The sequence below is a fragment of the Rattus norvegicus genome, chromosome 16, assembly GCF_021556685.1.
Source record: "Rattus norvegicus strain SHRSP/BbbUtx chromosome 16, alternate assembly SHRSP_T2T, whole genome shotgun sequence".
In the NCBI taxonomy this organism is placed as follows: domain Eukaryota; kingdom Metazoa; phylum Chordata; class Mammalia; order Rodentia; family Muridae; genus Rattus; species Rattus norvegicus.
The window spans coordinates 2,974,784-3,001,319 of record NC_141549.1 but is presented as its reverse complement, the minus strand read 5'-3'; the positions used below and the strand labels follow the sequence as shown (position 1 = coordinate 3,001,319).

At 44.5% G+C, this 26,536-nt stretch overlaps 1 protein-coding gene, 2 long non-coding RNA genes and 1 pseudogene across 23 annotated transcripts in view; 2 read left to right on the top strand and 2 right to left on the bottom strand.

The window, feature by feature from the left end:
- Positions 1-26,536, bottom strand: part of Erc2 (ELKS/RAB6-interacting/CAST family member 2) — an 860,589-nt gene that overhangs the window by 755,916 nt on the left and 78,137 nt on the right.
- LOC108348452 (uncharacterized) overlaps positions 1-26,536 on the top strand; it is a 61,996-nt gene that overhangs the window by 28,332 nt on the left and 7,128 nt on the right. Inside the window, exons 3-4 of one of the 2 annotated variants that reach the window (XR_015639623.1) lie at positions 4,676-4,752; positions 7,635-8,414. This is a non-coding gene — a long non-coding RNA (uncharacterized LOC108348452). Of the gene's footprint in view, positions 1-4,634; positions 4,753-7,634; positions 8,415-26,536 lie in introns of those variants that run through there. The other variant, XR_015639626.1, reaches the window with a different exon arrangement.
- LOC148000355 (aconitate hydratase, mitochondrial pseudogene) lies at positions 1,712-3,546 on the bottom strand (annotated as a pseudogene).
- LOC148000354 (uncharacterized) lies at positions 14,253-20,976 on the top strand. The gene is made up of 2 exons (XR_015639622.1): positions 14,253-14,480; positions 19,365-20,976. It is a non-coding gene; the product is annotated as an uncharacterized LOC148000354 (long non-coding RNA).

Genomic DNA, 26,536 nt, shown 5'->3' with positions numbered 1-26,536 from the left:
TCAAATTCATAGCAGTTACCAGGGACTGAAGGGAGGAGAAAAGAATAGAAAGCTATTAACTAAAAGGCTATAAATTTCCATGGGGTGATTAAAAAATGTTTTAAATGGTGGCAAATCTGGTACAAATATAATTATAGCATTATAATTATATGAGTAACATTATTAAATAGCTCAGTTAAGATTTTTAAATAACAGATTTTTAAAAAATGAATAGTGTATACCAAAACCCATTAAGCTGAGTCATATTACATGTAAATTATATCTCAGTAAAAGTGTTAAAAATATAAACAGCATGTACATAAAATACCGGGGAAAACCAGGGGATGCAAGCACCTAACTGCTAAAAGAGAGATGAACTGTGCCTGGAAACATTCATCTTTTCTCTTTCCTAAGCTTATCCATTGGTCCCCAGATTTTCATAATAAGCTCTATGATATTGCCTTTGTAGCCAAAATTAGTACGGGGAGGTGAGCATGCTAGCTGCAGCCTTCCTCACTGGGTGAGCTTCAGCCACTGCAGTCTGGGTGCTGATGGGGTTGTGTTTAATGACCCAAATGAGACTAATGATGCCGCCAGGGACTCTGGAGGAAGACTGCTGGGATCCCTGCTCTCATAAAGTGCCTCTTAGGGCTTATTTCCTCATCTGCGCAGTGGGGATGATAATGGTACCTATTACACGGGGTTACCAGGATAGGAAGGAAGATAATTTACACAAAGAGCTTAAAACAATATCTGAGCTCCAGTTTGACCTAAATGGTTGGTCAAGTACCAGCTGCCATTACTCTTACTGCTGATGTTAGGCTACTGCTCACAGGAGAATCTCTCTCTATGTGCAGTCCCCCACTAAAGCAGCAACTGGAAAACTATCCTATGGGCCAAATCTAACATGTTACCCATTTGTGTGTGGACTCCAAGCTGAAAAATGCTTGTAATAATTTTTTTCCTTTAGAGAGACTGCTGTCATCAAAAATAAACACAGTTGCATGGTATTAATTGATGCTGGTCATAGGAACCACAGTAGAGTATGAAGCTCACCAAGATGCTAAGCCTTCATTTTTCAAGGGAGAAGAGGGGTTCAACCTTCTTGAAAAAGAATGACATGCAGCTAGCTCACTCCAGTTATTTTATTCAAATATTATACAAGGTTAATTGGGGCAAGGAAAAGTTCCAGCTACCAAAGTTATCCTGCCCTTTCTGCCCATGAGAGCAGAAACCCACACAAATCTCAGTCCCTTTTGACCACGGCGAGCCATAGCCAAAAGTAAGAACTCCGGGTTTGCCAGAAATGTCTTAGGAGCAAGGTTGGTGCAGCTGCACATTCTCCTGTAGCACCAAGTACAGATTCTCTAGAGAGACAACATTTCTTCAAGGCTCAAACAGTCTCCAAACAATTTCTTAGCCCCTACTGACCCAAACACAGCAAAGGTTTTGCTTAAACATTTCACTTAAAACAGGCACAAAGTCTGTCCTATGCATTTCACTTAAAGCCAGACATACAGACTTGACTAGACATATCCCTACAGCATGGGCTGCTCAAGGACAAGCCAAACTGAAAAGGAAGGCAGGGGCTGGGACATAATCCTAAGTGCCATCCATGGGGGATCACTCAGTGGGCTGAGGATGGGGGAGAGCAGGAAGCAAGCCTTGTCATCATCTTAGAGCAGGAGGCTATGCTGGACAGACCCAGTCTATTGGCGCACATGGACATGTACTTGAAACCCGGCAGAGTCCAGAGAGGGACAGGACGGTCAGCCTGAACCTTCCTTATTGCTGCAGCTCCTTCGCCCTGATAAGGGCACTGCCCAGGCAGAACCACACAATCTGAGTCAAAGTCCAATGGGGGAGCTCATCGGCATCTGCAACCTTAGGCTCACTATCCTTGCCATCCTCGCCTGTAAGTTAGTCCATTTCTGGGTTGAACTTAATGTCAGCCAGGGCCATGACAATCTCTGGGGATTCATGCTATTGCAACCTATGGAGTTCCTGTTGTAGGAAGTCATGATTATATTCTCCTCCCCCTTCAATGTCTTTCCTATCCCACTGGCCAACGTAAGGACCACAGGTATTGCCCAAAACGACGCTTCTCACATGTCACCATCCTGCTCAATGGTGGCATGGATCTGCTCAGAGCCTGGCATGACGGTGCATTCGGACTTGCACTTGAGTCTGTAGGCCAGTGCCTGTTAGTCACAGCTGCTGACTCTCCCATGTCCCCAGAGCTTGAAGTGATGCGGCTGCTAATCAACCCCAGACTGATGCTCAGGGGCCAGCCTTTCTTCTCCACTACAGTGCCCATTTCTGCCACCGTGGGAACCAAGTCAAGGGTAATGGGCCCATTTGGGCGCAGCTTTATCTCACTGAGGTTAATTTTAATCCCTTGATCACTCTGACAGCCAAGGCCAGGCACTAAATAATCCTTAAATTCTTCAGCTAGATTGGCAATGTCTGCTTGGCCTATCTTGCTCAAGTACTTCTCCCAGTAGTTCTATGGGAACACTGATATGGTGGCCCAATTTCTGCACCCTCAAGGCAATTGTTGGCATGCCAGTACAGGAGATGAAGTCGGCCTCAGGCCCTTGGTATTCCACAATAGCACCTATGCCCTGTGAAGATGCCTGCTGCTTTCAATATCACATCTTTGGGTGAGGCCAACTAGAAAGGGAGTCCATCAGCTTCATACACATCACCTTTGGACATTTCAGTCCCCAGGGTATCCCAGTCATGACATCCATGGCATCAGCATCCTCTACCCCAATGCAAATGCCTCCCAGGCCATCATCACTGGGGTGTGGGAGTCACTGGCAATCAGAAGAACTCCAAGGTTTGCATAGTTTTCCAGAATAATCTGGCGAATGATTCCAGAGGCCCACATCACACTTGGCACCCAGAGATGCCAGAAATTGTGCACTTCCTGGTTTACGTCTTTGGCCTGGAACAGGTCTTTCTCATACTTCACGCTGGGCCTCAGTCAGATAGTCACAGTGAATGTTTGATGGCCACATTGAGGAACCCACTGCTAACGGACTATAGCATAGCAATCTGGGCTATTTCATCATACATGGCCATGGCCACCTGCTCTGGGCGCAGATGCAGTTAGGTCTTTCCCCACCCAATTTCCTGGTTGGCTGGGTCATTCAGGTGTCCTTCTCTAGAGGGAACATGATCTCCTCTGAGAGAATCAGAGGCTAGTTCTACTCTCGTGGACAATGTTAATGTTCTCTAGCAGATTGTAGCAGATGCACTCTTTGGGCTCAAAGTGGCTCATGGCTACATTGGCATGTTGGCACAGCACAGAGGCCACATGGCTCTACTACATGCCCAGGGCCTTCTACAACTGGATCACTAGTAGGTTGTGCCATTTTGTGCACTGACAAAGATGAGGCAGCATTACTTTTGATATTTTTAGTGAAAGAAAATAGTATTTCATGACATGCAAACTGTTTAAGTCAAATCCCAGGGCTAATAATAGAGTTTTATTGGAACACATTTACTCCTATTCACTTTCAGATGCCTATGTCCAGTTTTATGCAGTAGCCTATCTGACCTGTAAAGCCAGAAATATTAGTGATCTGGTCGTTTACAAAAATGGCTGCTGATTCTTTGCTAGGGGATAAAATCTAAAATTAAAACACAGCACTCATCAGGGTTAATCTACAGGATGTGAAAACCACCAAGAAATTAGGCTTTCACTGGTATTTATTGAGAAACTAAAGCCAATACCTCTAACACAATATCTCCACAGCAACCAGAGTGGGGAGCCAGGCTATAACCTCTACAGTAAATGCCCAGGGAAGTCAGGATTTGGTCAGTGCCCACCCACTTCCTTATTTTTGCCTCTGCTTCCAAATAAATATTCTACTCTCCCCTAAAACCAATCATATAAGATGCCTCATTTCCAGTGAGCTAGCTGACCTCCTCCTCCTTCACGACAGTGTCTGACCTCCAATCCAACCGTGAGCCTGAGACCTTCTAATTGTGCTGTCTGCTCTTGAGTCTGCCAAACTCAAAGATGGCTGTAGGTTCTCTCTACAGCACGTCCCGTATAAACACCATCTGCTTGTTTTCCTTAGGGGTAGTCTTTGTTTCCTTTCCGTTGACCTGGAAATTTCTTCATCCCCAGAGATATGGTCTGCACTGTCTTGTTGCTATGGGCTCAGTCTTAAATGGCATGTAATACCCAAAGAGGTCCCTTGTGCCTTGCTGTTCAGAGTGTCGAACCTGCAGTGAAATGGTAAATCGCATGCCGGTGAATTGATTCTACTCTTCTACGGAGCTCCTGGCTGTATATTCTTTATTTCCTAGGGCTGGGCTTTGTTATTAGTCTCCATTTGTTTGGAGAAATCAACCCGTTTCTTTTCATACTTCTGTTTGCCTTCATCCTGTGCCGTGTAATCTCGAAGTGTTGTTTCCCATAAAGAAAACCACAGGATATAACCCCTACACCAGTTGAAAATGTTATTTAACCCAGAATCACAGACTTGGGAGTTATGTGGTTCTTACCAAATTAGCACTCACATGGGGAAACTTTATGTGGGTCATAAAAAAATAGATATTCTCTCCCTTCCATCTTCTATGTTTATCCTAAGATACTGGCTTTAACCCAGAGAGGACAGTTCCCTCTGGTTTTCCTGCAGGAAGAAAGGAAGGCCAAAGACTGTCCGATTGCCATTTGCAGACAACCAGCCAAAGGTTTGGAGGTGTGAGACACAGGACATCCTTCTCAACCAACTGTGGTCATCGCACACAGGTTACGTAAGTATAATTCTTCTCTTCCTCTAGAAGAGAGAGAAACCCTGCTTCTTGTGCATGCTTCCATTATAACCCGATTCTTAAGCCGCTCCCACATAATTTCACCAAAGCTACATTCCACAGACACTATAGGAACCATCTGGCTTCAAGAAGAAAAATGTTTATTTGCAACATACCTCGGTGGGGCCCAATTTTATTCACACACAGAGACCTCCAAACAAAATTCCGATTTAAAATTGATTTCCTAATTGGTCCCATCTAATAAACAATTTGGGAATCTGAATGCAAACTAATTTCTCCGGGAAATTCTCCTTTTCCTTTTCCTGCTGTTGCTTCCTGGTGCGCTGCCCTCTCTGCCTTCCATATCCTCTACTCTCTCCCCTCGTGGACTTCTATCCTTCCTCTTTTCCTTGTACAAACCCCCTCATCTCCCTGTCAACATTATTACACTCCTGAAATGCTGGCTGCTACCCAAAGGTCCATCCCGTCAGTCTCGGGCCTTCCGTTGCTGTGATAAGACATCATCACCGAAAGCAACTTGGAGAAGAGGGGTTTGTTTCACCTTTACAGCTTTTAAGGCCACCACTAAGAGAAGTTAGGGTAGGAACTGCAGGCAGCAGTATGAAGCAGAAACTGGAGCAGAGACCACAGGAAAGCACTGCGTCCTGGCTTGCTCGACTCAGACCGTCCAGGAGCATCTGCCCAGGGTGGCATCCACACAATGAACTGGTCCTCCCGCATCAATTACTATTCAGCAAAGTGCCCTACGGGTTTGCCCACAGGTGAATCTGGTGGGGCATTTCCTCAACTGATCTTTTCAAACGACCCTAGCTTGTGTCAAGTTGATGAACACACACACACACACACACACACACACACACACACACACACCTCACCAGGATACCATCCATGGGCCAGATATTGAGAAAACTATAGGATTTAAACCATAGATTTTAGTCGAGTGCAAAGCTATTATTAAGGATTTCCTAAACGTAGGTAAAACTTCTATTTCTAGAAATTAATGGTTATTTTGAGTGCATAAGGCCTGGGTTACTAGACTTTACCAATTTAAACACAAGCTCAATGAAATGTAAATCTTCAACAGTTCTGCTCCACAAAAACACCTATAAGATATATAAGTAGAGAGAGAGAGAGAGAGAGAGAGAGAGAGTCCTAAAGAGTTCTAAAATCCATACCCAAACATCTCCAATAGGCATAGATCAGACCATAATTAATCACACAAATGGGGAAAAAGCGAAACCTTCATTAACATAATTCTAAATTGTGTTTCATAATTAGAAAATAACATTTTGTGCTTTTTAAAAGATGGTACCACATTGTGTATGTATGCAGTGTGTGTACATGTGAGCTCATGAGTACACACATGCATGCATATGCCATGCCTGTGCATGGAGTGGGCTGTGTCCATGGAAGGCTTGCAAGAGCCAGTTTTTCCTCTCCATGTGGCTCTCAGGGCTTGAACCCAGGTCATCAGACTTGGCAGCAGGTACCTTTACCTAATGAGCCATGGAAAACAACTTTAAACATTTTTTAAAATTTACTAAGTTAACAGTGGGCTCTTTTATCTCATCTAAAGATATTCCCATAATCCCTTACAGTCACGCAGACGACTCTCCCAGGTACTCACCAGCAACCCTCCTAAGAATAGATATTTGGAAGGCCCATAGGTCAAGGGTTTCATCTCTAATGCTACATTCTCCTGCTATAGACACACATAGTAAACTATTACAGGAGGCTCTTATACCATATGCAGCTCCCCTAATGGGGTGTTTTGACACACACCTGTGACCCCAGCATTAGGAGGTTGAAGTAGGAGAGTTGCTATGAGGTTGAGGATACTAGGCAAGATCACAAGTATCAGGCCAGAAGAATACTGCATGAACTTTTCCTGGAGCAATGTGGACAAACATCTACTCACCCCAGAGACCCAGCAATGAAAATCAAATCGCTGATTCCATCTAAGTCTACCTTGGTGACGCGGTGAAACCACTGGGGTTCCCTTCAGGAACACAGGTGGGTACAGAGTTGCATAAGTGTGGATGCCACCGCTTTTGTCCTGAGAAGCTCGATCCCCTCTGACTGACATGCCATGCACTTTAGGAGTGATATTTCAAGACACAGAGAGACTTGTTTTATGAAGTGCTGTGGCTGAATGTGAGCTCCACAGTGAGAGCATCCTTGATTAACCGTGTAAACGACCAGAGGACCCTCAGTGACAGAAACCTCACAAACAGAGCTGTCTTTAAGAAACATGTCTCCAACTCTGGCAGGAGGTATTAATGGCTGCCCCCATTTCAGAAGGCCTCCAGGTCAGCCTCAGCTCCTCAGCATGGGTGGACAAGTGCTTTGCTCTCAGCCACACGGGGAGGTCAGTTCTATCATCCCCTGCCTACAGAAAAGAATAAACACCGTCTTACAGAAACACTTCGCTTTTCTAAAGTTTATCCCTATGACCTGTGAAATTTATTCCCTTGGCCTCAGCTAAGCAATTGATGTTTCTGGTCCTGAAGTAACTTACAGAGACTATTAATTATTCCCGTTTTTGTCCTGAAGGTCACGGTTGCATTTATTTTGCTCCACTCAGGGTCACAAGCGCTTACGCACAGCCAGTCTCCCATTAAATGACTCCATGGTAACACAACAATCAAAAGGCCCAAAAGGCCTTACAATACAGTTGGCTCTGGAGACAACTGGGCAGAAGGTCTAAGAGGCAAACACATAGCCTTTCCTGGATGATAAAAACAAGGCGCACACATCTGAATGTACAAAGAAACCGTGTCAGACAGAACCCGGGCCCATGCTGCAACAGTCAGGATTTGGCTAGTAACTGCCAACTTTTCCTTTTTTTCTATCTGTATCTCCAGCTCAGGGCTGACCAAAGAAAGCCAAACATTCACAGCAAGCCAAGAACAAGATTGGCTTCATCTTTAGCTAATTCTGCAGCATCCTCCATACAGTCAAGGTTCAAAGCTCCCCTTTGTCGCTACGAAGCTCTCCCACACCAGACCCTGAGGATCTCTATCAAATTCACGATAGTGGCTGCCGCTCTTGTTAAAGGGGACTCTGAATAAATATAATCTCCCTTCTCATTTGGCAAATAGTCACCTGTTTCCATACTACATATAACACACGTGGACACATGCATAGACACACATGTAAAAGTAGCAGTGCCATATACAAAGGTCTAAAAGTCCCCACAGCCATATGTCAGTGGGACAGCATAGCCTCACATGTCTGCCTACCTCCCAAAGACTCGGGTTCAGTTGCTTGCATTAATAAATACCGCCTTCCTACACAGGCACGCCTGTTGTTCTTATATCACTCACCATCATTTCACTGATGCACCAGGCTCTGCTCATGCCAGGAGCCGACGCACCTGATATGCCAGTGCAGAATGACAAGTGGGTCACCAGTGTAGACAGGAGTCACTGATCCCAGTACCACCCTCCAGCCAGGCGTGCCCAGCCAAGGGAGCCTCATCGGTTCACCCCAGACTGACATACACACAGTGTCCCTTTCTCTACATGTCATGTCTTGAGAAAGCTGAGGAGGCAGGGAGAACCCCTCTCTCGGCCCCATGAATGAGTTTAGGCCAATTCCAGACACAAACTGTCAAGTTCTTCACATCTTTTTTTTTTTCAGTTCATTCTCACCAGAGCCTGATGGTGCAAGTGGTCCTGGTGAACCCATAGTGTGGATGAGGGAACCACACCTAAGGAAATTCAAGTCCTGGGTCTCTTACACCAGACATGAGCCTCTCTCATGAGAAGGCAATTGTGTGTCGTAAGGGGCTTCAGCAAGATGTTCCACATGTGAGGAAAGTAAACACAATGAGTAAGGGTGTTGCATCCCCAGAAATAAGCTGGGAAGTGCTGTAGGAGGATGTGTTCTACACTTTCAAATCTCAGAACTGTGTAAACGACAGCACACACCATGCTTTCAAAATTGTGGGTCACGCCCATAATGTGCTCACACTCCTGAAGGCAATACATCTAAATTACATCAATTAACAATGGTGACGTGACATAATATTGCTAACCCTAATGATCAGCATAACAATGGGTCGCCGAACACTGATAACCTCACACCGATTCCAGACGCGGCTACCAAGTTCTTCTCATCTTTCCTCAGTTAATACTCACAACAGACCGGGAAATGGAGGCTAAGGAGTCTAGACAAGGCCACCGCAGGGCAGGCACTAGAGTCCAGTGTTACCTGTCAGCCTTAGCATCTGTGCTATTTACCTTCCCAAGTCTACACGCAACCTATTTGACTCACCACACATGTAACAGCTCAAGGTGAAAAAATAGCAATTATATACAGGGAGAGAAAAAGCCATCATTAGTCAGGAACGGAAAAATGAAATTCTAACGTCTGCTCAGCCCAATATCAATATTGACAGTTCTCGTTAGAGGCGTGTATTATACTTTAATAAATACGGAACATAAATTCTTCTTGGTGTCTCAATTAATTGTTTTTGAATTAACCTGGCATTAGCGATTGTCTCCCTAATTATTTAAAATAAGCAGCAATTTCATATAATAGCCTATTTTCATATCAAGCCAGCATTTCCCCAGCAACGCTTCACAGCCTAACATCTAGTACATTTTAGGCGACAATCCCACAGAATTACAGGACAGTCAGGCTAAAATTAGTGAAAATAACTAGAAATCAAACCAATATGTGACAGTCTTTTAAAAACTAGGTTCAGTAACTTACAATTTGAATATATAGTCAATTTTTATGAACAAAAAGGGAATTTTGAAAGAATACATGGGAGTCCCATGAGATACCAATGTCCATACATGAGATACCAATGTCCATCTGTGTATTTAGTTTTCTCAGCATCCGGATGCATAATGTCAGAAATGTGAATGTAGATATGCATAATCCAGAGCATTAGCCTACTTAAGAAGCAACACACGGTGCTGGATAGATGGCTCAATGGTTAGGAGCACTGACTGCTTGTCCATAGCACCCAGGTTTGGTTCCCAGCATCCACATATAACTGATTACAGCATCCATAGTTTTAGGGCATCTGACACCAACTGGTTATCATCTGACTCTTTCAGGCGTGTCAAGTGGTCATACATGTCATACTCAGTCATACATATCATACTCAGTCATACATGTCATACTCAGTCATACATATCATACTCAGTCATACAGGTCATACTCAGTCATACATATCATACTCAGTCATACATGTCATACTCAGTCATACATGTCATACTCAGTCATACATGCTGGCAAAACACTCACCAAATAAAAACAATATAATAATTAAAAAAAGAAACAGAAACAACAAGAGATCAGCTAAGGGTTTCTGGCTTCCCCTGTCTCTACCACTCCCGAGTCAATGCCTAAAATGCACAGTGGCACACTGGTCAACAGTGAGAAATGGCTGTTTATCTGCCAAACACTCGATCATTGTGTCAGTCTTTGCCAGCCCTCCACACACACACAAAGGCTGCTGACTGGTGGAAATTTGCTCAGTGCTCTGCAGTAGTGGGTTTAGGAGTTAAGATAGACTGCCAGGCCTAACTACCAAAGTCTCTCATCTTTCCAATGTATTGTGTTGCTTGAAAAAGAACCAAGACCCTCCTGCCCTCTGTCTGACTTGCTATGGGAACCCAGCCACAGAAAACACAGACTGAGCAGAAGCAACCACGGCGTAGACATTAAAGTTGTGCTTATTCCCTTGTTTTAAGTTATTTATGAGCTTCATTTATGTACAAGAACATTTGTATTCCATGTAATTTCTGTGTGGTATGAAACACTGTTCTTTTGACATCTAACCATTTAAAAAGGTAAAAATGTATTCTTTTGTACTTGCTATAAAAAACAAAACAACACAAGAAAAAGAAAAACAACTTCTAACCTCTAACTTAGTCTTGGGTTCTAGCTTGCTGACCCCCAGTCTACAAGTTCCTTCTCATGGTTTTTCACCATCTCAACCTCAATCAAGTCCACCTGTCACTTCTTCCTCCATACAGACAAGGCGTTCACTAAGTGCTCACTGCGTGCTTGTGTATGCCGGGCCACACGAAAAGTGGCCTGCAACAGAACACCATGACCGAAAGTAACTTAGGAAGGAACGAGTTTGTTTCATCCTTCAGCTTGTGGCTATAAGGGGAGTCAAGTCAGGAACTCAAGGCAGAACTCTCGAGGCAGGAACTCAACAGGCAGAGGCCATGGAGGGCGCTGCTTACTGGCTTGCTCACCATGGCTTACTCAGCCTGCTTTCTTACTGCATACAGGACCACCTACCCATGGTGGTCCTGTCCTCTGTGCGATGAGCTCATCCACATCAGTCAACAATCAAGAAAATGCCCCTCTGCCTTGCCCACAAGTTGTCTGGTGGGGACATTTCTTGAGTCCAGGTTTCCCTCTCCCCATGTGACACCAGACTGTGTCAACTGACATAAAAACTAGTCAGCACGGTGTAGGCATCAACTCATTCACGCTCCTCTTGGCCCTAGAGGTCAGTCCCATTGTTATCTCTAGTTTATAGATGAGAGCCCTGGAACTTTGAGAAGTATCATTAAGTCAGTAAGTGAAGCAGTACGACAGTCCCTGCTTCCGGCATCCTCTTATTATACCTATCAAGACCTGTGGGGCAGAAGGCAAGAGAGAGCTCAGAGAGAGCTACACAGACCCAATCAAGACAGACAAAGTAAGGTCGTTTGCCTCAAAAGGTGACAACCTGAGCTCATTCCCCAGGGGCCCACAGGGTGAAGAAGAGAACTAACTCCCAAAAGTTGTCCTTGGACCTCCACATATACACCATGGCATGCATGCTTACTCATTTGCATTCACAAACAAACAAATAAAGACTGTTTAAAAATTAAGTCGGGAACGATAATACTAAAAATTACAGTAGCAGAGCTAAGGTCACAGCTGACAATGCAGTAAGGAAGAGCCATATTCTCAGACTTCTTTCACAGCATCAAGCCCAGGATCTCTTTTGTTTAATGGTGGGCACTCACTTTCACTATCACTTTCAATGCAATGATAGTCACCATCGAGTGTGAGAGGGCTAAAGCCTCTGAAAACTTAAAACGTTTGTTCAGTCCCCCTGCATGCTCTTCCTTAAAACTCACATCAAGAAATGAGACCCAGGAAATGGGGACACAGGAAGCCTCCAATGTTACCAGGCCACATCTGTCCATAACAGCAGAGATTTTCATAGGATGTAACCTTACATGTGAAGGAAAGAGGGAAAGAAGGAGGGAGAGAGGAGGAAGGAAAGGAGGGAGGGATGGGAGGAGGGAGGGAGGTAAATAGAAATGGTATCCAGAGACCTGGTGTGGGGATCTCTGGGCCAGTCTGAAGGCCTGAGTGTAAGGAGAGACAAATACTGGTTCTAAAGTGAAGAGCCCAGGTAGGGGTTGTGCAACTGGAGGAGATTCAAGAGATCCAACAGGAGGAAAAGGTTGGCACTACTTAGCAAAGAACAGGAGATTTTTGTTGAGTCTATGACTTTCTGTACAACTTCTAAAAATATATATTGAATATCACTTTGGTACCACACATATAGGCCTTGTAGACACAGCAGTGAACAAGACAGCCATGGCTCCTGCTATTGCTAGACTTGTAGGTTTATCAGTGGAAGACATTACTGACTCTTCCAGAAGTATCACTTGAGAGGCATCCATCACAGGGGCAGTGCTATCTACAATTCTACCTACAGCAACCTCTCAACATGGGCTTCTAAGGACCATTACCTAATGCTGCACACACTTCATGAACTGCCTCCCGTTGAGCATGGGCTACATCTAGTGACTCATTTCTGTTGAGCAACTCTCAATATATTATTAATTATAATATATAATTAATTGCTTACACTCCCTATTTTTCTCTTGCTCAAAAGCAGCTGTCCTCAAACTGTGTGTCACATATTTTTGTTATGATTTATAGCAGTAGAAAAATTACAGCTATGAAGTAGACAAAATCATTTTATGGTCAAGGGTCACCACCACATAAGGAGCTGTATCCAAGGGTCATGGCACTAGGAAGACTAGAACCACTGGGCTAAGGCTACCATGCTTTAATTGACCTGACAAAGAGGCCTAAAAGTCTCCAGTCAACAGCCAGGAGAAACTGAAGACTTCAGGCTAAAAGACTTCCAGGAACCGAGTCCTGCCAATGATTTCATATAGACAAGCTGGTTCACATTCAAGCCTTCAGAAGGCACCAAAACTTTCGGTGGCATAACTACATGTTAGAGACACTGACCTACAAAGATTCCTGACCCACAAAACATGGGAAGCAATAAGTATCATTGTTTGAAGCCCCTGAGTTCAGGATAACTTCCTTACTAACAGTAGGTAATGTGGATAAACTAAGTTGCTCAGAAAACACCTACTTATCGGCCCCAAGTTTCTCCAAAGTCTCACTAGAGAAAGAGTTTGTAGAACATTTACTAACAGGCCTAGGTGGTCTGCTAACAGCAGCCCTGATTCAAGGCACGGAAGCAACCACTCCCAACAGGCAAAGCTGAACTAGTCACAACTAGACAACAGAACACACGTCAGTGGGATGAAAGAGAAAGTCCATCTATTAGCACTGCGTTCTTACTGTTCTTACAGAGAACCCAGGTTTGATTCCCAGCACCCACATCAGCAGCTCACAGTGGCTGTTACTCCAGTTGCAGGTTATCTGATACCCTGATGACCTTCTCCTACTCCAGCTCACACACACACACACACACACACACACACACACACACACACACACACACACACACACACAAGCTGGGTTTACTTTTCCAGGGACAAATGCATCTACCATTAGAGTAGCCCTGACATGCTCACCCATCAAATTCTCTCGCATCTGGACTCAAACTGAACTTTTCACTGTACAATTTCTACCACTAAAGTACTGGGTCAAGGCTGATTGGCAATGTCAGTCCAGTTGAAAAGAAAATTATATGAATTCTAGGTTTAAAAATATAAAATGAAAAGAGTTAGCCCCAAAAGCCACAAACTCAGGGCTAAGCCCTGCCGCCAGGAATAGCAGGCCATAAAGATAAAGAAAAGGAATGCAAGAACCAGCTCAGGCTATCGAGGACTGAGCCATAAACCATCCAAAGACATCCCCCCAGCTTACTCAGAGTCATACTTTAACCAGATGTCCTCCAGACCCTGATAAGCCCCTACTTGTGCTCTTCAGCCATTGTGTCCTACAGAGAGCATTCCAAGAAACCGGACAGCCCAAGCCTAACCAGAGGTGTTTCAAATACAAATGCTCCATCAGTTTTGACAAACGTTTAAAAATAATGAGGACCTGAAGACCCTACCCTTCTCCTGATTTAGTAGCTCTGTTCCAGGAACCAGGGGGCCATAAAACCTTCTGGCGTCCCCTTATCTCCTGGAGCCATAAAACAATCCTGTAACTTGTGGTACATTCCCCTTTGACATCCCCCATCCCCTGGTGCTCACAGCCTCTGCCTTTAAATACTCTTTTTCCCAGCCTCTCGGGGCCGACACCTCTGTCTCCTGCGTGGGATACGTGTTGGCCCGGAGATCTCTGTAATAGGTCTCCGTAATAAACCTCGCCTTTGCTTATTACATCCAAAATGGTCTCTCTGTGTCTGGGGTCCGCGATTTCCCAAGACTTGAGTAAGGGTCTCTCTGCGTGGGATCTTTCATAATGGGGGCTCGTCCGGGATCTGCGCGACTACCCCAGACTCCGAAGACCCCTTGGAGGTGAGTTGGATGTTTGTCTGAGTGTTTCTGTGTGAGCGGCGCCGCAATTGTCAGTCTGTGTCTGTCTCTGTTTTGGTTCCGCCGTGTGTGTATATATGTGTGTCTTAGTACTGGTCAGTGTTAAGAGGGCAGATGGGTATTCCTGCCCTGTGGTAAGAGGGCAGATGTGTGTTCCTGCCTTGTGCTGAGAGGGTGGATGTGTATTCCTGCCCTGTGGTAAGAGGGTGGATGTGTATTCCTGCCCTGTAGGAGAGTGGATGTGTATCCCCACTCAGTGCAGCTGCCTTTGTGGTCCGTGAGGACCCCCTGGCTGCGGAAGGGGGGACGCCCCGGGCCCGCAAGGCTGCAGCCCCTGGAAGACGTTCCACGGGCGGAGAACAGTCGGGAGAGCCCGGCTATGGACAGTCAGGAGGACCTGACTCTGGTTTTCTGGAACAAAGGAGATGGAATGCTCCTTTTACCTAGGCGGGAGTGGACGAGGAATCCCACTCCGTCAGAGGTCGAGTTCGGCTGCCTATTTAAATATAGGCACGGACAAGTGTGCTTAGTCGTTAGGACAAGAGGACACTCTGGAATCCTGTTGGGAGGTGGAATCAGATGGTCCATCTCATCCCAAAAGCAGCTAAGGTTAAGCTGCAGTTTGGGCCACGTACTGAAGGTACCAGGCATCTGTGAAAGTTGGTTATAAGATGCTTTGTCTTGATATTGTTTGTCTGGCTTGTTTTCTGTGGTATTGTCGAGTGTCTTTTTGGCTTTTGTTTCGTTTTTGAATTTTGGACTGACGACTGTGTTTGAATTTGGACTGACGACTGTGTTTAAAATCTTGGACTGATAACTGTGTTTGAAATCATGAAACTGTTTGCTTTGTTCGTCAAAGAGTTTTACTTGGTCCTCTTGGTGCTTAAGTTAAGAGTTAAAAATAATTTGCTTGAGAAAAATTGTTTTCTGCCAGGGAGTTTTGTCTTTCTCTCTTGAGCCTCCTCCCAAGGAGAGAGGCGCCACCCTTTACTCCCCTTGATCAGCCTAGCTGCTGTTAACAGTTGTGTAAACAGACATTAACAAAAGCCTTGAGGAAGAAACCGCTCATAAATAAAAAAGTTCCCCAGATTAGGCCTCCGGTATGAAACAAGTATAGTGAGTAAGAAACTTAATTTTATGGACCCCGCTCTAGTGGCAGTGTGTTGGTTGATAGCCAACGTTAATTTTTAAAACATAGTGTTTTATCTGTGCTTGTGCTCGCAGCACACAGTAGGGGGGAGCGAAATTAGCTGCGGAGCTGCTGCAGCGAGCATGGGGACTTCTCAAGTCTCACCCAATTTTTCTGGCTCTTCAGGAGCTGTTTAAAAGGAAAAGGCTTAAGATAAAAAGAAACACTATAGAGAGATTTTTTAGTAAATTGCTACACCTTGGTTCGCTATCTCTGGGAATCTCACGGTAGACAGCTGTGATAAGCTGGGGAAGATTTAAATTTTGCCTGGGAACAAGGAATCTTAAAGGCGGAGTTTCAGCCGGTATGACACTTAGTGCATAGCTGCCTAAAAGATCAGAAATGCTGTCAACAGGCTATAAAAAAGGGACAGGCTGTGTTAGAAATGCTACATGAAGAATGATCTAAAAAGGCTAAAAGTGAGGTGGGAGAGGACTCTAAGAAAAACAAGAACAAGAAAGGAATTTCTGCTTTTAGTGACCAGACCTTCAACTCTTGCTCACAGAAAGAGGGTGCTCATTAAGAGAAGTTCTTTAAGGAGCCTGCCTTATCTGCTGGCCCTATTCCAAGAGAGGAGCCAGTCTCCAGCATTAAATTACTTTTCTCACTGGTCATCATTAGCATGGAGAATGCCTTTGATCCTATCCCCACAGCAGCCAGTTCCTGCCCCTGTGGTAGAAATGTCCCAGGTTGGGGGGCAGAGAAGCCCCTAAAATAGTTTCAAAGAATCTACAACAAACTGTAAAGAACTTTGTTTTGTTTTGCCAGTTTGAATTTAGAATTCAGGCTTTGGCTGTGGCCGAGGTCAGGATTAATGTTTTCGTTTCCATGGGCCCTTAGCCCACTGAGACAGTTTGGTAAAGGACTACTACTACAGTCCTGATATTCAGAGACATGGAGAGAGCTATAGTTTTTTTTTATTAAAGGTTGGTACTATAGTATTAACAATCTCTTTATTAGATATAAGAGACAAGAAGCCCCAGGTGAACTGGTTACAATTCTTTTGTCAGCTGCTTAGTATCTAACACTCAGGTTCTATCGTCTCTCCATCCTTTTATTATTAGTTGTTACTGAAAGCCTAGTGCCATTTAGAGGATGGGTCTCTTGAGTGATAAAGCCACTGAGCTGGCACTAAAGGAAGGTACTCCTTAAGGGAAAATCTAAGTCCAGAGAGACAACCGGTAACAGATAGACTGCCCCTCTGCTCACTTTTCTGTTTCACAGACACAAGGTCTTTTTGTCCCAAGAAAGCCTCCTGGCTTAGCTGTGTGACTAAATGCTATTTGCCCTCTTCAGTGGACCTCTATTCTCAAGATTCTCTTGTTTTCTCACCATCCCATTTGAGATGCTTGTTAGTAACTGTTACAGGTCTTCTTTACCACCGAGGAAAGACAAAATCCTACTAGAGGCCAGAAAAAGTGTTCCAGAGATGGATGGAAGGCCCTCACTTCTGCCTGCTCTTTTCAGACGCCAAAAGGTAGGGAGTGCCAGGTCTGCCGCCAGGCTCCAAGGGTGGGTCTCTGAGGGGCTAAAAAATGCCCCACCAATCTGGCTAAGATAAAGAAAGGATATGAAGAAAAAGTTACAAAAATTTAAAGGGTTAAGTTAAGTTGCTGAGAGTTAGTACAAGTTACAGAGAAAGAGGTAAAAAGAACAGAAAGCTAAAAAAAAAAAGAGAGACAAAAAGAAGAGGAAGTTAGAGAGATAAAGAGAGATAAAAGACGAGAGAGGAACATATACTGGCCACAGTAGTTAGGGAACCTAGGAAGATAGTACCTGGCAACAGAAGAGAATTCCTGACTAAAGATCAGTGTGCCTAATACGAAGAAAAAGGATATTGGGTCAGGGACTGCCCCAGAAAGAACAAGAGGGGACACTGGAGAGCCTCTTGGTGCTGGCTATACACAGAGATAGAAGGGAAGCCCGCCCAGTTGTTTTGTGGATACAGGGACCCAATGCTCTGTGCTCCTATGCCCCCCTGTGGGCCAATATCCAAAGACCTTGAGTGCAAGGAGCTACTGACAACGAACAATACTTATGGACTGCCCGAAGAACAGTGGACCTTGGCGTGGGCCGGGTAACCCACTAGTTCATAGTCATCCCTGACTGCCCCCATCCCTTGCTCATGAGAAAATTGCTCTCCAAATTGGCTTGCGTGGGCTGAAATGGCTGGATGAGGCCATGTGTATACATATCTATAGACTGTGTATGTGGAGCTTAAGACCTGTCTCAGTACACCAGTAACTGATGCTGGGAGTTGAATGGCTTAGTGCTTTTCTGCCTGAAACACACCGTTCCTGCCAGCATGGCACTAACAATTATCACCCAATCCAGGACTTAAACTGTGATAGAGTGGCTGATAGAGTGTCCCTAAAGATGGGACCACTGGTCAGCTGCCATGGACTAGATTCTCCACCGGTTGGGGACAATCTGGTCACCTTGCTGCCCAATCCGGACCTGGAGCCACCACAGCACGAGTGTCAAACACTGACAGAAGCACATGGGTGGAGGAAAGACCTCTGCGACTGGCTGATTGACCCCTGCTGAAAGCCGAGGACCTTGTCCACAGATGGGAACAGTTCTCTTCATGAATGAAGGTCAGAGACAAGTGGGTGCTGCCATGGTGGACAACACAATGTCATCTAGAATGGCTGAACCTCTACCCCCCCAGCACATCAGCGCCACAGATATCTTTGCCATCTCTTAGATGCCCTGATGAAGCCAACAACTGTGAGTACTATTCATTGCCCAGGAAAACAGGAGGGAAGAGATTCAGTGACATGGGGCAGTGACAAAACAGATAAAGTGGCTCGGGAAATGGCTATACAGGAGCCTATCCTGGTTACAGGCCTGCAAGAGACAGCCACTGAGAACTAGGATTAGACTAAGGGATGGCCTCACTTAGAAAAGGCCCAAATTGCTTAAAAGATAAAGGACAATGGCACACTTGAGGGGAAGCTATACTCCCCAGAGAACAAAGAAAAGACTCACTTTGCCAAATAAAAAAATAGACTCATTTAAGAGATAAGAAGTTTGTCCAAATAGTTAAAATATATATAATAGACTTTAAGATTTTAGCCAAGAGAGACAATAAAAAAGTATAAAATACGTCAATAAATAAATGCTTAACAAACAGGACAAAGAGACCTAGAGAGTTTAACGAAAAGTCGAAGTGAACTTCACTGAGATAAAACCAGAAAAATATAATCTCCTAGTGCTTGTAGATACTTTTTCAGAAATAGACAGAAGCTTTCCTCACCAAACGAGAGACGGCCTCTGCAATCATCAAGAAGATACTGAAAGAAATCTTCCCCAGGTCTGGAATGCCCAAGGTAATCTGGTCAGACAACGGTCCTACTTTCGTTGCCAAGGTAAGCCAGGGTGTGGCCAAATATTTAGAGGTCGATTGGAAATTACATTATATTTACAGACCTCAAAGTTCAAGACAGGTAGAGTAAATAAACAGAACTCTAAAAGAGACCCTAAACAAATTGACCATGGAGACTGGCACAGACTGGGTGACACTCCTTCCCTCCTGCTCTCTTCAGAGCAAGAAATACCCCTTCCAAATTCAGCCTTACCCCCTTTGAGATCTTATATGGGGCCTCAGCTCCCCTGACTGTATTAGATGATGTTACTGAACCAACATGTCATAGTAATAATGATTTGTGTGCCAGGCTAAAAGACCTACAGGTGATACAGAAAGAAATCTGCTCACAGCTGACAGCAGCCTATGCCCCGGAGACCCCTGAGACATCCCATCAGTTCCAGGTCGGAAGCAGCTACACTGAGCCCAGACACTCGATCCTCGCTGGAAAGGACCATACCTGGTGCTGCTGACCACCCTGACAGCCGTCAGTTCTCAGCCCTCACCAGCCGTGTACTAGCTGTTAGGGCTGAGAGCTGGGACCTAGAGGGAAATTTAGTCACGTTTGTCCTGGGTTCCATCGAGATAGGTGTGGGGATAGGCTTGATTTCTATTACAAATGATGTAACATTACATATGTTAGTACTCCTAACACTTCTTGGGACTGTGCCTCAGGGATCACAACCTATATAAGTTTAGAAGTTCTGAAAGACAGTCATGACCTTGGTATATAGGTTTAGATAGTGTCCAGATAGAATCCTGATGCCAAAGACTTTTTAGCTGACCTCCAAGAATACCTAACCTCCCTCTCAGAGATAGTCCTTCAAAATAAAAAAAGATTAGACCTGATATTCCTTAAAGAAGGAGTCTGTGTGCTATACTGAAAGAAAAATGTTGCTTCTATACAGACCATTCAGGAGTAATTAAAGACTCCATAAATAAACTTAGAAAAAGGTTAGACAAAAGACAGACAGAAAAACACATCAGAGATAGTTCGAGAGCTAGTTTAGTAGATCTCCCTAGATGACTACCCTACTCTCTGCTACAGCTGGGCCATTATTAATAATTTTCTTGGTTTTAGTTTTTGGCTCCTGCGTGACAAACAGGTTAATTGCTTTTGTTAAAAATCGAGTGGGTGCTGTGCGGTTGATGGTTGTGAGACAACAGTACCAGTCAGTTAGGACAACTGGTGAGACCAAATACGAGACTTGATATCAAAATTCTAAGATTAGAATTATTTAGTAGGAGAAGACGGGAATGAAAAGAAAATTATATGAATTCTAGGTTTAAAAATATAAAATGAAAAGAGTTAGCCCCAAAAGCCACAAACTCAGGGCTAAGCCCTGCCGCCAGGAATAGCAGGCCATAAAGATAAAGAAAAGGAATGCAAGAACCAGCTCAGGCTATCGAGGACTGAGCCATAAACCATCCAAAGACATCCCCCCAGCTTACTCAGAGTCATACTTTAACCAGATGTCCTCCAGACCCTGATAAGCCCCTACTTGTGCTCTTCAGCCATTGTGTCCTACAGAGAGCATTCCAAGAAACCGGACAGCCCAAGCCTAACCAGAGGTGTTTCAAATACAAATGCTCCATCAGTTTTGACAAACGTTTAAAAATAATGAGGACCTGAAGACCCTACCCTTCTCCTGATTTAGTAGCTCTGTTCCAGGAACCAGGGGGCCATAAAACCTTCTGGCGTCCCCTTATCTCCTGGAGCCATAAAACAATCCTGTAACTTGTGGTACATTCCCCTTTGACATCCCCCATCCCCTGGTGCTCACAGCCTCTGCCTTTAAATACTCTTTTTCCCAGCCTCTCGGGGCCGACACCTCTGTCTCCTGCGTGGGATACGTGTTGGCCCGGAGATCTCTGTAATAGGTCTCCGTAATAAACCTCGCCTTTGCTTATTACATCCAAAATGGTCTCTCTGTGTCTGGGGTCCGCGATTTCCCAAGACTTGAGTAAGGGTCTCTCTGCGTGGGATCTTTCACAGTAGCTGTACCAGTTACTGAATCCTTTCTGTCTAGTATAATGGCTTCACAGAACATGAATTCAATATATGTTACAAGTTGTTAACAAAGCTCAGATTTGTGATAGAAATATGCACAACAAATGAAACATTAAAGCATGCATATAAACGGGATCAATAACCATCACCAGGGGAAATACTGTGACCTATCAGATTTCTTTTGTGCATTGATCAACATGTAGACATGTCCACACGTCTCCACCATGTAAAGCAAGAAATACCAGAGATTGTCCACTCCAAGACAGATCTTTTGGGGCCTGTCAGCTTACTCTAATAATTATATAATCTTGAGATACTGTCATAAGTTCCCACGTTTAGTCTTATTTACAATAGATACCATCTCCCTTATCAGTTTGTAAACTTGGCAACTGAATGCTGAAAGCGCTGTGTGGAAACTCTGAAGTACAAATTAAAAGATCGACACCTACAGCGAAGAATTATGCAAACAGTCTCAATCAGCTTTTATCTTTAAATAGAATTAATCACTTCACACATCCGATCTCACAGAAAAAGGCACCAAGTGAAAGAAAATATTGTATTAGAAGCACATGAGGTTCTTCAGTCTGGTATAGCGTTAGCTCTAACCGGTTTTTAGGATACACTAGGACAAGCAAATGGAAAGAGATTTTTGCAAGAGTCTGAGAACTTCACAAATCTGTTAGGTCACTGGACTGGACAACAAAAACAGCAAAGAACTCCCATGCCAAGAAGCGTAGTACTTCCACTGCCAGGAGCAGGCACCTGAAAGGAGGCCTCCAAGGTTGGCTGTAGTTTTACAAAGAAACAGCATGTCCTCCTTACAAATCCAGGTTCCAAAGAGGATACAAAGCCGTGGGCATTTTTGTCATTGTATCGCTTTAGCATCCTGACAGCTTGCTGTGATATGCCTCTGAGCCTAGCTGGGAGGGTCTCTCTCTGGGTTTGAGTAAAGAGGAAAGCCCCCCCCCCGGGTAGCCCCTCCCCTTATCCACCATGCTCAAATGTGCTCCCAACTGTGAGCTAAAATAAGCCGTTCCTTAAATTACTCCTGTTGGATACTTTGTCACAGCAGTACCGCAAAGTAACTAACAGAGTCACTAAGCAAGCCCAACAAATTGGGCCCGAGAGACAGACCCCTCCAACCCTACCTTGTTGAGAGTGTGCCAGAAACCTTTCAGGGATCCTGATTCAGACAGATGGGCCTCCATCATCGGAGACTTGCCTCTTAGGACAGCCTTGAGCATCACAACAGAAATAAATGCAGGCCACAGTTGCGAGTCTATTCTAGCAGCCATATTTAACAAACATATAAACAACCTATGTTGAAACCAGTTCTGATAATATATTTTAATTATCCCGATATATCAAAAACAGCTCATCTCAAGACAAAATGGATAGTAAGCACTTTTGAGACATTTTGTAATGATTTCGTCGTGCCAAATCTGTTAAATGCTCATATCCTATTTAGGCGGATCTCAATCCAGACAGCCCATAGTTTGGACGCTGAAGAGCCTCGGGTGGCTGTGGTTGTAGTCTGGACAGGGCAGAGCTAGTAGAGGGAGCATCTGTGTCTATTCTTGAAGAGGAAAACAGCCCACGGCAACACCTATTTACTTATGAGATAATATACCGAGCACCTTTCTGGTATCAACATTAAGCCAAGAGTTTCACGAAGCTCATTTATTTTAATGCTCACTGCAGCTCTGTGAAAGAAGGAGCATTAGTAATCTCCATTTCACACCAGAAAATTGAAACTTAAAAAAAATAATAAATTAAGGTGCTTAAGGTCACACTTCAAGAAGGTAGTGTTGCATGGGCTTCAGCCCCAGCACTCTGGCTCTAGAATATACACTGATTTGACAACAGAGAGAAAAAAGTTAAAGTACAAGAAATAGCTGGCCAAGAAATCTTGGTCTGATATAATGGGGAAAACGGTTGATTGAAGGCTAGAATAGAAGTCTAATTTTGAGGTACAGAGATAAATTTACCTACAAGAAGAGAGGGGAGGGAACAGAGTCAAAGAGAAACCAAAATGCAACGAACAACAGTTATATTAGCAGTTGGTAATGAAGATGATGAAGATGATGATTAAAAACTATTTTTTAATGAGTATTTACTTTGGGCCACATATTGCGCTAAAGTCCAACACCATTGACATCCACATTCAAGTAACATTTATGGAAGCTGTCCCATGCACTGTGGGATGCTTGGCATCTAACTAGCGCTGGTGACCGAGCCCAGTAACCGCCCTCCACCCGCAATAAGCCCAGCGATAACAGAAGCGGAAAAAGAAACAAGACACCAACAAATGTCTTCCTGGACGGCAAAGTCACCTCCAATTGAAAACTCCTTTAGTGTTTAATGTTAGTTCACAAACATTCCAGCCAGCAGTCTCAAGGGGTGGTGTTAAGTGTCTTTAAGAAAACTGAAAGTCTGGATGGGCGGAGCCGAGCACGGTAATCCATGGGGTTTCCTACTCTTGCCACTCCAGGCTAAGGGCGCCTCCCTCCACAGTCTTCACACACCCCCTGCTTCGCTCATACCCATTTAGCTCAGATTCATGTTCAGAAAGGCCGTCTTTTAGGAACTTAACCAAGTATGAGTGAAAAACTAGTCTGAGACTGTGTTTATGGAGAATGAGAACTTCTGCTCACGACACCGACAGCCAGCCAGCTGCGGTTAACAGCAACACTATGCTTTGTAAGGAATAAACTATCAATCCGACCCTTTCATCTAAGACGGGAAGTGACTAGGAATGGAGCCTCACCAATACAGCAAGCACCTCCACCTGCTTCAAGTAATAGATTTGATCTCGAGATACTAAGTGCATGGGAAACAGAAGCTAATTATTAAGTCCTATTTTTGTATGTGAAAATTACTTACGATCTGTCGGTTAAACAGCTCAAAAATGATCTTAAATGATAATTGACTATGAAACTAGGCCAATTTACACCTACAATCCCCCTGAAACCACCTAAGAAGCCAGGCAACCATGAAACAGGGAAAGAAAAACATTTCTGTGAGTATCAGTTTGTTTCTCAGCCCTCAGTTCCCAAGGCCAAAATCAGGGAAGGTGCATTTAACACAACTGAGAGTAAGGGACCTTTGCAGTTTGGACTCTGCGGAGGAAACCCCATTGAGCCTCACACTTGAAACAGCCATAATTATAACGAACACACACAGGGTATTATTAGATGAAAATAAGGAATGTCTTTTAGCCAACTCATTGCCAATATTATTAAAGGATTGTATGATTTGTTTAACATTTTTATTCCATCCCAATGAGGAAAGGCACACATGTGCTCAGACCAGTCTACCTTTTTAAAAATGTGTTAATCAATCATAGCATATAGACTCAGATGAGAGGTCTAACCATTTTATTACAAAGTTTGATACATACATGTGTGTGTGTGTGTGTGTGTGTGTGTGTGTGTGTGTGTGTGTGTCCCAATTGTTTTAGGGTTTCCATTCTTGTGAACAGACACCATGACCAGTGCAAGTCTTTCAAAGGACAACATTTAATTGGGGCTGGTTTACAGGTTCAGAGGTTCAATCCATTATCATCAAGGTGGGAGAAAGGCAGCATCCAGGCAGGCATGGTGCAGGCACAACTGAGGGTTCTACATCTTCATCTGAAGGCCACTAGGGGAACACTGGCTTCCGGGCAGCTAGGATAAGGGTCTTAAAGCCCAAACCCACAGTGACACACCACCTCCAAATAGTGCCACGCCCTGGGCCAAGCATTTTCAAGCTACTGCACCACCATCACAACCACTACCACCACTGTAATCACTCATAAAATGCAGCAGTTTGGCCCCAGTCTGAGATGTCACAATCCCAGGAACACTCATCACACCAAGGATCTTTCAAATCTTCTAAAGGGACTATACGAGCACAGACAGTAGACTGTCCTGCGTTCTCCTCCTTGTTTAGTTCACTATTCAAATTATCTGCTGTTTTCATCTATGAAGCCTGCATCAGGTCAGGCCGCGGTGTTAGATAATCTTCCTTCCCCATAACAACACTGTAACCTTTGCTAATGCATCCAAGCCCTGAAGTTTCTTAAATCTGAGCCCGTCTCACCATCAAGCTCCATTTCAATGAGAAATACAGTCACCCCCTGTCATCACTGTCTTTCCAAGAGAATCCTAGGGAGAAGAGTATGGCCCATACATCAACACTAGTGACAGGTCTGTGTAAGAGGACAAGGAAGTCACATGTGACAACCTCCAGGTAAACAATAACTCCACGCCTGTGACTTAAATAATTTGATGTGTTGGGGAGAGTAGGAACTAGTAAGTCTCTCCTCTCTCTATGGTGGAGTCACTGTCTCACACTTAATTCTTGTTTATTTCCCACTATGTTCCCCTCTGCAGTGGTTTAAGTGACTGAGAAATGTCCCCCATAGGCTGGGTATTCAGACACTTGGCCCCCCAGTTGGTGGTTGTGTTAGGGAGGTTTGGGTGGTGCAGCCATGTTGGTAGAAGTACTATTGATGGTAGTATCACTGGGGATAAGCTAAAAAGCCCCCACACGCAGCCACCAAACCCAGTCACTATTGGGGACGCCAAGAACTGCGAGCTGACAGGAGCCTGATATGGGTGTCTCCTGAGAGGCTCTCCCAGAGCCTCACTGACACAGATGAGGATGCTTGCAGCTAACCATCGAACTGAGCACGGGGACCCCAATGGAGGAGTTAGAGAAAGGACTGAAGGATCTGAAGGGGTTTGCAACCCCATAGAAAGAACAACAATATCAACCAATCAGACCCCACCAGAGCTCCCAGGGACTAAACCACCAACCAAAGAGTACACATGGGGGGACCCATGACTCCAGCTGCATATGTAGCAGAGGATGGCCTTGTCTGGCATCAATAGAAGTAACCCTTGGCCCTATGAAGGCTTGTTTCCCCAGTATAGGGGAATGCCAGGACGTTGTGGGAGTGGATGGGTGGGAGTGAGAACATCTTCATAGGGAAAGGGGGGAGGGGGAATGGGGGGAGGAGGAGTGGGGGGAGGAGGAGTGGGGGGAGGGGGAATGGGAGGTGGAAGAAAGGGGATAACATTTGAAATGTAAATACATAAAATGTCCAATAAAAAGAGCACTGTCTGTTCTTCCAGAGGTCCTGAGTTCAATTCCCAGCAACCATATGGTGGCTCACAACCATCTATAATCAAGTCTGGTGCCCTCTTCTGGCCTGCAGGTGCATACATGCAGGCAGAAAGCTGTATGATGTATACATAATAAATAAATAAATGTTAAAAAAAGGGGGGTTGGGGATTTAGCTCAGTGATAGAGCGCTTGCGTAGCAAGCACAAGGCCCTGGGTTTGGTCCCCAGCTCCGAAAAAAAGAAAAAAAAAAGAGAAAAAAGGCCTCACTAACTTCCAGGTTGCTCTCTCTGCTTTGGGCTTGAGGTTAAGGCTCCCACCTCCATGCCTTCACTTTCTACCTTCCCCTTCGTGATGGACCC